The sequence below is a fragment of the Euprymna scolopes genome, unplaced genomic scaffold (assembly GCF_053919585.1).
Source record: "Euprymna scolopes isolate OS-2025 unplaced genomic scaffold, ASM5391958v1 sca107, whole genome shotgun sequence".
NCBI lineage: Eukaryota > Metazoa > Mollusca > Cephalopoda > Sepiida > Sepiolidae > Euprymna > Euprymna scolopes.
Window position 1 is genome coordinate 3,182 of NW_027633111.1, and position 14,372 is coordinate 17,553.

At 31.7% G+C, this 14,372-nt stretch overlaps 1 long non-coding RNA gene across 1 annotated transcript; it reads right to left on the reverse strand.

Moving 5' to 3' along the window:
* Window positions 1-13,054: 13,054 nt before the first annotated feature.
* LOC145273629 (uncharacterized) lies at window positions 13,055-13,920 on the reverse strand. The gene is made up of 2 exons (XR_013866446.1): window positions 13,602-13,920; window positions 13,055-13,468 (listed from the first exon to the last, which is right to left on the reverse strand). It is a non-coding gene; the product is annotated as an uncharacterized LOC145273629 (long non-coding RNA).
* Window positions 13,921-14,372: the final 452 nt, after the last annotated feature.

Genomic DNA, 14,372 nt, shown 5'->3' on the forward strand with positions numbered 1-14,372 from the left:
ATATTAAGAATGGCTTCCAAATGAATAACGTTATTATTTCAGCACGGTGGCAAAAGTACATGAGTACCGGTTGTGCACTCTTTGTCCTCTCTTGTGAATTAGGACTGACACCAGCTTGTGTTGCAATGTCAGAGGTTTTGCACTGAGGATCCTCAACATTTCTTTTCACAAGATGCAAGGTTCTTTCAAAGGGCCCAGAATGAGGTGGATGAGATTTTATGCACTCTTTGTCCTCTCTTGTGAATTGTACGACCACTCTATTAACAGTAGAAAGGGGTATTGAAAGATTTCCTGCTATTTTGTGTTGACTTAGACCACCTTCATGTTGCCCCATGATTCATCCTCGCAGAAATTCTGATGAGTCTGATGCTCCTTTGGTTCATGGCATGCTTCAATGTTGTTAGAGTATCTTATTAAAATTGCATCTAAGTTATTTCAGCACTATTCTTGTATGCAAATGTAAATCGATCGATCAATGCCTCTGTTCAGTCTCGAAAGACAAAGGATACCCCTGTAGGGCCAGCTGCGCGCGTAATTGTGAGGCAAGGGTCGCGCAATCCCTAACTACACCTCTCCTGAATCGACACTGTTTGGGTCCAGTGGCAAGGAGAAGACCAGGACGACTGGAAACAATGCCGAGATAAGCGGAGAACACATACAGCACCTGGAAGTCCCAAATGGTCACCCATTTAGTACCGACCAAACTCAACGTTGCTTAACTTCGGTGATCCAGCAGGAACCGGCGTGTCAACGTGATTATGCCGTGAATGTAAGTGCTATCCTTTTCTGTCATGTCTATATATATGTTATTTATGTAGATGTGTATATCTGTGTATGCATGTGCAAATGTGGTTGTAAACGCATATAAACATCGGAAGGTGTATGTATTGTATATGTATGTTATATGTATGCATGTATGTAACGTATATGTATATATGTAACGTATATGTATATATGTAACGTATATGTATTGTATATGTATATATGTAACGTATATGTATTCTATATGTATATATGTAACGTATATGTATTCTATATGTATATATGTAACGTATATGTATTCTATATGTATATATGTAACGTATATGTATTCTATATGTATATATGTAACGTATATGTATTCTATATGCATATATGTATTCTATATGTATATATGTAACGTATATGTATTCTTTATGTATGCATTGTGTATGTATGTAATGCATATAAATATCGGAATGGGTATGTGTTGTATATGTGTGCAAATGTACGCTTTAATGTATATGGAGGTGTGTGGGACGGAAGCTGTAGATGTGTTGTCTACGCGCTACATGTGTGCGTCTCACTTATCGGCAGAAGTTTTGACACTGGATTTGAGTTTGTAGATTACAATAAAATACTTGGCATTACATGTCTTTACGATCAGAGGATCGCAAGTAATATGTGAATATAAAGATGATACGGATAAAGTCTCTTTACCAAAAGATGATAAAACAGAAATTGAAAACGTCTGATTTATAACTGACCAACGCGCGCATAAACCCTTTTTCACCCCCCCCCATCTTGCCTCCCTCGCCCATTTTCGTTTAACCCTATTTTCTATGTACACTGTTTCTTTGCCCTTTCTCCCATCTTTAGTTTAATTAAATAAAAACTTCTTTGTATACAAAGAATTTAATATTGATGAGTTTGGTCTGGAATGATACCCTAGCCTGAAGATGCGGCAATATATGGAGCCAATAATCTATCTATCTATCTAACACATATATAAAAGGAACTTTGAGTGTGTGAGTTTATTCAATGTGGACTCCTAGACGGCTGGGCTGTTTTTTTGTTTGTTTGTTTTTTTTTTTTTTTTTAATTTCACAGAAATGTACCTATGTGCCTGGCAGTGTTCTCGGATCGGAATGTCTTCGATAAATATCAATAATCGATAATCGAAAAATCCAATGGAAGAAGGAACAATCGATTTTGACCAAAGTTAACACCTTATACAGCCTAATACCACAAGTGCATTTGAGAAGTTTTATCACCACACAAAACAGAAAGACAGGGCATATAAAATGAACAGTAGATTCTTTGATATGACAGGGGTGCTTTCGAAATGAATGTTTCTGTTTAGAGCACAACTAAACCATGATATTTGACTTTTGCATTTTAAACTTTAAATCAAGCCTTTATATAAAAACTAGCCTGGGTGTCCGTCGTTGCCCGGATGTTTGGAGGTGCGTGTTGAACAAAAAAAAGTGTTAGTAGGCAGGCAAGTTCGAACCCGGACCGCGAAGGAGGAAAAGAACGTAAAAAAAACCCCTGACGTGTTTTCTGTTGCGTCCATCGCCAATCGGAAATGACATAGGTTTAAATTAATGCTAGACAATCGAAAAGAGATGATGACTTTCGAAAATATTGGCAAAAAAAGCGACCCCTCCCTGTAGAAAATTTCCCAGTTGACAGCGAAGAAATGTTTTTAGCCAATTTTTCGATATTTGTGGTCCGAAAGGTCAAGCTTCAAAATGATACCGATCTCGTGAAAATCCATCGACTCTGTCGAAAGTTTTAGGCAGATATACAAACATACATTAATACATACATACATACAGACATACATACACTTAAACAAAAAGATGAGATTTATATTATAGATAATTTTATAAAATCAACGGTAACTACTCTACAGAGCAATGTAAACATCAGTGTATTGTAGAGTAAGTCACTATGGAGAGGCGCGTGAAGCTTCCTCCCAGTGAACAGTAAACTAGAGCAGACATTCAATCGATTTGATTGACAACTGGAGGATTTCGCCGATTTTGATGAGACTAAAATATAGAAGTGTGAAACATTCGTTGATCCTCATTCAATCCCGGGCAACGTCAGGTCCCCCTGGTAGTGTTTGTATAAATAAAAATATAATTACGCTCTGTTCAGTCATCTATCAAGTAGTTTTTGACAAATGCAGGAGTTTCAGTGGATTTCCATCGAGGAAACTAAAACTATACGCCCACGCGTTATTTCCACAACCAAGCAACGCTATTGATTACACAAAACGCGTTAGCCGCAGACGGGAAGTACGCACCTGCAGTCTAGGACTTCCGGTATGTTGTCTTCATTGTTTGTGTAAGCTGCGACGTTTTTGATCGTGAAAATAATTATATATCAATTAACAACCCGAAACACACACACACACACACACACACACACACACACACACACACACACACACACACACACACACACACTTATATTGAAGATTCAGAAATCAAGATTAAGTTATCCATTCTAAATCCCAAGTTTAGAATCTCCAATATTAAGGAGGACTGAAGAATCTTTCTGTAATAAATCAAATGGATTTTAGGATAAAATCGAAGATCATCAATTTGAGGAAATCCGAGCGTGCTTAACAAACTCTGTAATATATGGTAGTTAAATAAAATTATATATATACTAGCAGGTCGCCCGGCATTGTTCGGTCGTAAAATACGCTAAAATATGATATTTATGGAGATTTCATATTTATTATATTATATTGGACCCAATATATAATAATGATTTAAAAAGTTAAAAAAAAAAAAGACTCGTGCACCACCAATAAGAACCGAAACCAAAACGTTTAGCTTGCAATTTACTTTTTCCTTTGACGTTAATACCTGAGCTATAAAGACATGTTTGCTGCAAGGCTAAAAATTAAAATATGAACCAATAGCTATTATGCTACGCATGCATGTTCGTAATGCCATCGTTCGACCTTCACCTGGAAAATTCCACTTTTTTAATGTTCACAATTTTGCACTGATTTTTCCCGGCTAAAATTCAAATATAAAGTTTCGCATGGATTTGAATACCCTATGTATTAAGTTTCATGTGCGTAAGCGAAAAACTGACAGAAGAGTTTAGTGGGCAAAGTTTTTGAAACATATATATATATATATATATATATATATATATATATATATATATATATAAAGAGGTTTGAGTTTACTATAACTTTTACGCAAATATTACGCAAGTATAAATCATGTAGAATGTCTGCATGAATATAGTTACACGTAATAGTTAACTAATGATGATGATCCCGCGAGAATACCGAAAAAAACTAATAGGGAATTAATTAAAAAGAATGTTTAAAAGAATATGCAAATTAGCTAGATCTTTTGTAGATGAATGCAACTCCATGACCCATATATAACAAAGTTGTATTTTCTTTTTAAATAAATAGAAAAAAAGGTTTTTAATATATATAATAAATTCCACGTTCGAAACCCGAGCTGATTTTGGATGTGTCTAACTGATGAGCCTAAATGAGGGCGAAACTCGAGTTCGTTGACGGTCATGGCTCTTGTTGGCTGCGGCGTTGTTTGGGTGTGGAATTTATTATATATAATCTCTCACGTTCTGAAAATCATATATATATATATATATATATATATATATATATATATATGACAAGGCTTATTGTGCTAATAATTTCTATGGAAAACGCCAAAGTACATAACAGTGGTGTCCCTATGGCACTATTCGTCTTCTTCAATGTTTTACCATTTTGTTTTACTGGCAAGATAAGCATTCTATATTTATTGGCAAAGTCTGTCCTCTATCCCCTCCTCTCGCAACCCATTAATCCACTGAATTAAAATCAGCCATTACCACAAGGCTCCAGCTGTTTGCTCAATCTTTTTGAGATTAGAAACAGATCAACACAAGATCCATTGTCTGCCCCATTACGTGGGCTTAATTTAACATACCCCCTCTCTCTTTTTCTATATACATACATACATTTTTTTAGTATGTCTATTAGTCTGTCCGTTCCACTTTTTCTCGGAAACTACTGAGCCGGTCTGGCTGAAATTTTGCATGGACTTTTGTTATGAGTGTCGAACTAATATTATGGTATTCTTTCGATGCACAGTTTGGGATTAATAGGAATTAATCACCCTAATACTACATTTAATCTGGATGTTTTATCGCAAACGTTTTGCTAATCTAGTTGAAATCTTGTCTAGATCTTTGTTATGATAGCGTGCATCGCATTAAGTAGTATGGTATCTATTCGATGAACAGTTAGGTTGGTTGTTTTTGTTTTACGTCTTATCAACCCTTTTCAGGTTATTTAATGTCAAATCCAGTGATTTTGAAGAAAAGTTTTTTAATAGAATATATATATATATATTTTTTTCCAAGTCGGTTTCTATTTAACCCATAGTTGGGACCCTAACAGGTACTACCACTCCGGGTCAGAGTGAACATGGGAGCAATGGCAATTAAAGGATGGCTCCAGACTCCCCAAAGCCCGCAAGCTAGTGCCTCACCATCGGATATAGTTTAAGGTCATATCCAGGACAGTACAGCTAGGACTTAATAGATTAATATTTAATTCAAAAATGAACTCAAACTTAACTATATTCAGCCATCAACTTGGTATAAAACATTCATTCTAAATCAACAGACTATAACTTTTGCCAGTTTTTAACGGGCTAAAAATCTAGTATACGTAGGTAGACACACATACACACATATATATTTCTATGGAAATATACTTTATTTCCTTATAATATATACCAATCCTTATTTTAGAAGCTCAATGTAATTACAAAGCAATATAGTTAATGAATGACAAAAGTCTATATTCCAAAACCCATGATGTTGACCATCTTACAATTTATTTCTTTTAATTCAGTTGGCATTTACATTTCTTGACAGTGTCCATTTAATAATTAAGTGATTGATTTTATGTTATGAAGTAAATACTGTCAAGAAATGTAAATACCAACTGAATTAAAGGAATAAATTGTAAGATGGTCAACATCATGAACTTTGGAATATAGACTTTTGTCATTCATTAACTATATATATGTATATATATTATATATATATATATGAAAGACAATAGTAGTTTTCTTGAAACATTGCTGGTAATTGGTAATAAGTGTATGTTTATGAAGGCTGCTAGCTATTCAGAAACCGGAATGCTAGAAAGAAAGTACAGAAACAAATAATTGCAGACAATATTAGAGGTATGAATCCAACAATGTCTTTTTTGTTTTTTTTCAACAAACCTTTTATGTATCATTTCTGTAAAATATGAGATTTATGTTGAAATAGCAGTAAAATTAAAATCCGGAATCATGGAGCATCTTTTGATCATTTCGAAAGAGATCATCTTGAAGATTGGTTTGAACTCAATTTCTACAAGCCGTTCTGCGGATGTCCGCATGTAAGGCCAATGTTAAAATAACAATGATGATGATAATGATGATGATGGTTTCTGCGTTTCTTAAGTTATTCGTTTATTCTTATTTGTAACTTACATTATGCAGTAAGTACTATAATATATAAGTAATAAATAGAGCTAGGACAACAGCATATTCTTTTCATTGTTTTGACTCTCGAGTGTGTATCCGTTGATATCTTATATGCTTTTATATAGAGTGATGCGGTTCTCGATTGATTAACTGTGTCTGTGTCAGATATATATTCAAGAGTGAAAACAATGAAAACAACATTCAGTTGTAATAGTCCTAGTAATAAGTACGTGTAAAGAAATGAGGTGAACTGGTTACAATTTTCAAGTTGTATCTCAGTCCGTGACATTTTTGTAAAATATTAAAAATAATCAATCACTCTAACATTTCCGATGCTCTGGAGACAAGATTCCTGTGAACAAGAACGAGTTGACTTTAATCCTTTTTGATAAATTCTTTCCCACTCCTAGCAATGATGAAAATGGCAGCAGAAACTATTAGACTGTATACCAACTGCAATAAATAAATAAATAAATAAATAAAAACATTGCTCATCCAGAAGAGGACGGATTTAAAAATACAAAATGATGGTATATTGAAATAGGTGCATGATCTTTAATATCTTAGTTCGTAAATTGCAAATAGCACAAAGGAAACGGAAATTCGAATCAGGTTGGCATGAAAGGGGCTAAACAACTTTACCCATCAAAACTGAAACGAGAACTTCAGATCCATTTCTTCAAATGCATAGTTAAAAGTATTTTGCTGGGTATTTGCAAGAATTGTGACACTAGGGTTCAAAAAGTGGGATTGAAGAAGTCAGTGCGCCAGAAGGGGAACCTTCTGACCTTTCAACAATTGTCTATATAGTCGGTCACATCGGTATTCCTGGCAGGGCGCTTCAAACGATTAGCAATAAATTAACCCTTTCTCAAAGAGAGAAGGCAAAAACCTGTGACGGTGGACCTCCTATAACTGCACAGAACCAGCATTACACCGCAATCAACAGGGAACAGGTCATTACAAAGATTGTTTAATCTCTGTTGATTTTGGGGGTCGAGGATAAAAATCCCGGGCCGAGGCTCTAAAATCTTTTGGTTGCAGGAGACAGAAATCAGGATCCTAACAAATGAAATATATAAAAGGCTAGGCGGTACCTGTACGAGAATGTTAAGAGCAGTCTTATATGTCACTTAGGAGCATAGGATTTTAACGACACTGACTGAAAACCTAGGCGTGCCAAGCTCGAATTCAGTTAATTCCACAGAAAACACTTTCATCAAACCCACACTTGACCTTGTGCCTAACCTCTTGAACAGGAGGCAAATAAAACAAGACAAAAATCAGTGCTTATGTATTTTTGATACCGCGCTGTTTATATAGTTTTTTTTTTTTTAAGGTTAAATTCAAATTTCACAATATCTTTCTTTTTTGTTTATTAATTGGTTGATGGAAGCACAGAATAGTTACAAAACACCCTCCCTATGTTAAGAATGGCTTTCGAAATGACGTTATTATTTCAGAGCGGTACCAAAAATAGATAAGTACCCAATAATTTATATGAGAAACTGAGTCAAACGAGTATTCGTAGAGGTTCAGATATATTAGGCATATAGTGTCATCATTTTTCAAAGCCTAAAGGCCACTCGAGGATACAGATTAAATAAGTGTCGGGGAGGGAATGCACATTTAGTGATTAAAATATATCGGAGCACATTCTATGGAAGTATTTGTAAAAGAAGCTGGTTGTTATGAAAGACGCTAAATAAATTCGACAAATATTGGACATCAAATCTGAAAAGTGAACTGAAGGTTTAGTTATTTAATATCCATGATTGAAAGTGTTTTGCTGTATGGAACAGAAAGCCGAATCTTTACAAATGGAATATATAAAAAACTAGATTGTACCTATACGAGAATGCTAACCCAGTAACGCCCATGGTCCGTTTTTTTAAGGACGACACATAAAATATTTAATATTTACTGAACAGCTAGTTTTTTTTTCCAGAAATATTTTTGATTAACACTAAATATCTACGTGTATATTAAATATAAATAAATATTAAATATTAAATATAAATAAATATTAAATATAAATAAATATTAAATATTAAATATAAATAAATATTAAATATAAATAAATATTAAATATTAAATATAAATAAATATTAAATATAAATAAATATTAAATATTAAATATAAATAAATATTAAATATAAATAAATATTAAATATTAAATATAAATAAATATTAAATATAAATAAATATTAGATATAAATAAATATTAAATATAAATAAATATTAAATATAAATAAATATTAGATATAAATAAATATTAAATATAAATAAATATTAAATATTAAATATAAATAAATATTAAATATAAATAAATATTAAATATTAAATATAAATAAATATTAGATATAAATAAATATTAAATATTAGATATAAATAAATATTAAATATAAATAAATATTAAATATAAATAAATATTAAATATAAATAAATATTAAATATAAATAAATATTAAATATAAGATATAAATAAATAGTAGATATAAATAAATATTAAATATTAGATATAAATAAATATTAAATATAAATAAATATTAAATATAAATAAATATTAAATATAAATAAATATTAAATATAAATAAATATTAGATATAAATAAATATTAAATATTAGATATAAATAAATATTAAATATAAATAAATATTAAATATAAATAAATATTAAATATAAATAAATATTAAATATAAATAAATATTAAATATAAATAAATATTAAATATAAATAAATATTAAATATTAGATATAAATAAATATTAAATATTAAATATAAATAAATATTAAATATTAAATATAAATAAATATTAAATATTAAATATAAATAAATATTAAATATAAATAAATATTAAATATTAGATATAAATAAATATTAAATATTAAATATAAATAAATATTAGATATAGGTAGAATTCATTTTAGAACAATTTTATCTAATATTTTTAGCAAAAATAAACATAATTACCAAACAAATTAACTAAAACAAATTTGGGCGTTAATGGATTTAGAGCACCCCTACTTATTAGTTGGATGGATAGCGTCGCAACAAGGATTTCTAAGAACAGAGCAAAATAACAGCAGTCCTGAAAGGCAAAAAGGTTATGATTTGCTGGGCATATATGGAAGAGGAAACAAAAGTTTGTAAACCAACTACTGATGCGAGAATCAAAACTGGGAAAAAAATAAAAATAAAAAAAGGCGAGCGATTACATTGGAGACCATTTTTTTTTTTATTGAAAGCGCTCCAGACAAGTCACTCGATGTAAGGAACTAACAAAAAATGGGTACTAGTGCACTTATTGATCCGTGCTGAAATAACAACGTTATTTTTTTTTTAAAAAGCCGTTCTTAACATGGGGAGGGGAGGGTGTTTTGTAACTATTCTATACTTTAAGCTTGCAATTGAATAAAAAACATATAAAACTTTAATTAAACTTGGAAATACGATTTAAAAAATAGCGCGGATCAGTAAGTGCACTAACACCCAAAAATGAAAGATGATTTTCGTAAAGACAGGAGATGCCTCTTGACCTTAGTCTAAAAAAAGACCAAGGCTATAGGTAGGGAGAAAACAGTGAGCAGGAATGGAGTTCCATAATGTTGCAGTTCTTGAAAAGAAGCCACTGGAATAGGAAGCTATATCATAATAAGGTATCAAAACACCAAATCGATGGAGACCACTAGACCAAAAGTCAAACAAACTGGAACAAAGGAGGCAGATAATAGATCAGATCATTTTGAAGAACACATATAATAGTATTTATAGAAAAGGTTGACACTCGCTACATCCCATCTGTGTGTGTGTGTGTGTGTGTGAGAAAGAGAGAGGGGAGAGAAGAAGAAAGTGTGGGGGACATATTTTCATTTTTGAAGAACTCTACTTGGAACAGGGGAGGTGCTAGTGCACTTACTGATCCGCGTATTTCCAAGTTTAAAGTTTTTTGATATGTTTTTTTTTTTATTTAATTGTAAGCTTAAAGTATAGAATAGTTACAAAACACCCTCCACATGTTAAGAATGGCTTTTTAAATAATAACGTTATTATTTCAGTACGGATCAATTAGTGCACTAGTACCACAGGGGAAGAACAATTCAAGAAGATCTTATATCTTCTCCAAGAATTTCTCTAAAAATGTGACAGTTTCTCATAACTTTATGGTAAAAAGAAAACGGTACTAGTGCAGAGAGTGATCCAGATAAATAATAACGTTATTATTTAAAAAGTCATTCTTAACATGGGGAGGGGCGGGTGTTTTGTACCTATTTTGTACTTTAACCTTACTATTGAATAAAAACATATAAAACTTTAATTAAACTTGGAAATACGATTTAAAAAAAACAGCGCGGATCACTCTCTGCATTAACACCAAGAAAACAAATACACAACACAAACAATTATCTGAGCATTAAAATTTTTTTTAATTTAAAAAAAAATTTTTTTTTAGGTATTATAAAATAACTGGAATAGTGAAATGAAGTGAATGAAATAAGATATCAAAACAGCAAATTGATGGAGACCACTAGACCATCAAGTCAAACAAACTGGAACAAAGGAGGCAGGTAATACATCAGATCATTTTGAAGAACACATATCATAATAGTATTTATAGAAATGGTTGAGACTAGCAACATCACGTCTGTGTGTGTGCGTGTGCATGTGTGTGTGAGAAGATGAAAGAAAGAAAGAGAGAAAAAGAGAGAGATTGCAGGGAAGAATAAAAGGTGGGGACATTTTTATTTATATTTATTTATTTTTTAAACTCCACTTGGAACAGAGTGGGACGATTCCAGAAGTTTTTCAAAGAATTTCTCTGAAAATGTTACATTTTCGCATTCCCTTTTAATAAAAGCAAAACAAAAAACACAAAATCAACGCAATTACACAAACATTAATTATCTGAACATTTAAATAATTATTATAAGTATTATAAAATAATTAAGAGCTTTGAAATAAATTACAACGGACATTTATCTTTGCCTTTCTCTGAAATGGATGATAGTTGTCATTATATGAGAATAACAAACTTTTTTCTATTTTTTTTTTTTTTACAAAATTAAATTTTCGTAATAAATAAAGAACAATCATTAAAATTTGTAGTTTTGAACAGTATTATTATAAAGTGTGTGATGTTCTGTGATCTTTATTGTTTTCTTACATTGCCGTACTTCTTCATATACAGGCATGCTGTTTGCACGAAGTTTTTCAGATGTGCTCGGCCACTAACGAGAATAACCGGAAGCGGCCGATCGCGAAATGTTAGACCGCTACGAGAAAATTATAATGATAAACAGGAAAAACATGGAAATACAATCAATAAAATTACAAACATGTAAATAACCTAACCCTTACCCTAAAACGTAACCTGTACGATCAAAATTAATTTTATTTCTTCCAATTTAAAAAAAAGTAGCTTTCATAGATTTGTATTAGCTAAAAACAGACAGTGGGTTCGTTAAAAAATGAGGAACGCCCGCTCGGCCGACCTTTTCCGGTTATTTCCGTCAGCTGCAGAGCGAACCCGAGCCAACTTCGTGCAAATCGCGGGTCGGTAAATGCAGAATCTCTGCATTGTCTCTACTTGTTTTGAGTGGAGTTCTTAAAAAAAAAAAAAAAAAAAAAAATGTCCATAATAACTAAAATGCATAAGTGCTAAATTTATTATTTACAATTAATGTGATATTCTCGATTTCTAAAAGTAATTAAGATCTAATATTTTGAAATAAGACAAATTCCATATAAAAGAAATTGTGAATGACAGACATAATCTCTATTCACATAAGATTTTTAGTGCAAGTTCAGAATTCAACCTAATGAAAAAAATAAAATACACAAACATCTTTATGATGTACGTACCCGTCATGGAAATGAGATGTCACATTCCCAAAATCACGTAAATTGGTCAAGTAGTTCCTTTTTAAATAATAATTAAATTTTATGGGGAAATGATAACGGCATATCTCGCTCCGCCATATTTAAAATTCATCATTGCTTACACACCCTGAATAATCTCTCCAGTAATAGAGATCAAAATCAGCCTTATAATGCCCACGATTTGCTATTAACCGCTAAAAATCATCTAAAAAATAAAGAAAGTACTTTAACTATTTATGTGATTTTTGGAATATGACATTTTCGTTCCTTGACAGGTTGGTACATTATAAAGATTTTTTTCTGTATTTTTTTTTAAAATTAGGTTAAATTCTGGACTTGAACCAGGTTTATAAAAAAGATTAAATAAGCAAAGAAGAAATATACTTACCAATTTTGTCTGTGTGAAAATGGTTGTTTTCACAAAATCCGATGTTCGCTAAAAGTTTATTTCCTTTTGTGATTTGTAAAAAATAAAAAAAACCGTTTTTTTTCGAAATAAAAGTTCCTGGAATGATAACAATTATCCGTGATTCGTTTCTCACAGTGGGACAATCACAAGAAAAAAAAAATTTTGATTTATATCAAAATATTTTTTTTTTCCGTTCCAAAGGAATTTTTTTTTTTTTATTAATCAAGTCTGATTTTTATCTTGTTCAAAACTCTGGAATTCTTCAAATACGCCAAGAATCTATTTTCAGCAAATATAAATCCTTTGATTTCAATCTGAGTCAAGATGACGTTTCCAGATTTGATTGGAATCGGTAAAATATCCAGCAAATAAAGACGAAATACACCGAGGTACTTCCAGATTTTGGAACAATTTTTTTTTTTTTTAATTATGAACCCCCTTTTTTCGTATCCGTGTCACAAAAAAGAAACTGTATGTTTTCGTGTTTTGTGTTTTTTTTTTTGTTGTCGTTTGTTTTTACTTCCTTTCTTGTGTATTTCTAGTATTCCCTGTCTTAGAGGGGGGGTTGTGATTTTTTTTTTTTGCTTCCTACGTATGCATGGCCGCCCTGAGCCAAATTAAAAATGGCTTTCTATTCTTTGCTCAAATCCTAGATATTAAAATCCTCCATCAAAGAAAGAAAAAAGAAAAAAAAAAGCAGCCTCCGTCAGACGCCAAGATTTGGCAGCACCGTTCCAGCGCAGAACCGCGTTCCAACAACAGATCTTCAGACCGGGCCGAAACGCTCAGTCGATCCTGTTTTTTTTTTGTTTTTTTTTTTTTCTGCTGATGGTTCCGATGGGTGTCAACCGACACACTCAACCATTGTGAAAGCACACCAGGGGCATGGTACGCTAGACCGACCGCTGAATCCAAAAAAAATAAATAAATAAAAGAAACGATCAGAAAGAAAACGCGACGAAAATTAAAAAAAAAAAAAAAGAACAAAATAATAATAATAATAATAAAAACACAGTCAACTATCACTCTTCACTTAACTCTTCCTTAACTCCAAACTCCTACCTCACCAGTTGCCTCCTATCATTAGAAATGCCAGCACCAGTGATACCAACATACTAAACCCTTCTGTATTACCGTTTAGTCACTGACGCTGCTACCACCAAAGCCGCCACCCTGATCCAAACATTGGCACCCACTTGAAACAGAGATGTAACCCTCCTCCCGTATATCCAACCAGTTGGCTTAGATATTAGTAACATTCGAAAAAAAAAAAAGAACAATTACGGTATAATTATCAAATGGAATGCACTGCAATTGACTTTTAATAACAGTTGGGGAAAATAACCAACCTTTTAGTTTTGACTTTATTCGGAGTTGGGGGAGGAGGAAGGGTTAGTGATGGGGGGGGTGCTACTTGTTACTTTTCTTCTTTTCTTTTTAGAGAGTCTTCTTGTTTGGTTTTTTAATTTTTTTAAAATTATTTTTAATCCTGTTTTGAAGGGATGGCTAGTTCACTTTACTTAATTGAAAGGTAAAAGAAATGCAGTAGAACTCTTGTGAAGCTCTTGAACAAGTAAATAGAGAAACAGCATGGCAGTAAAGCGAACCTTATTAATATTTTGATATCTTCATATATATATATATATATATATATATATATATATATATATACACACATATATACACACACACACACACACACACACACACACACACACACACATATATATATATATATATATATATATATATATATATATATATATGAAATAAAATGGAGGTGGAAGGACCTGGATACTCAACGTTTCG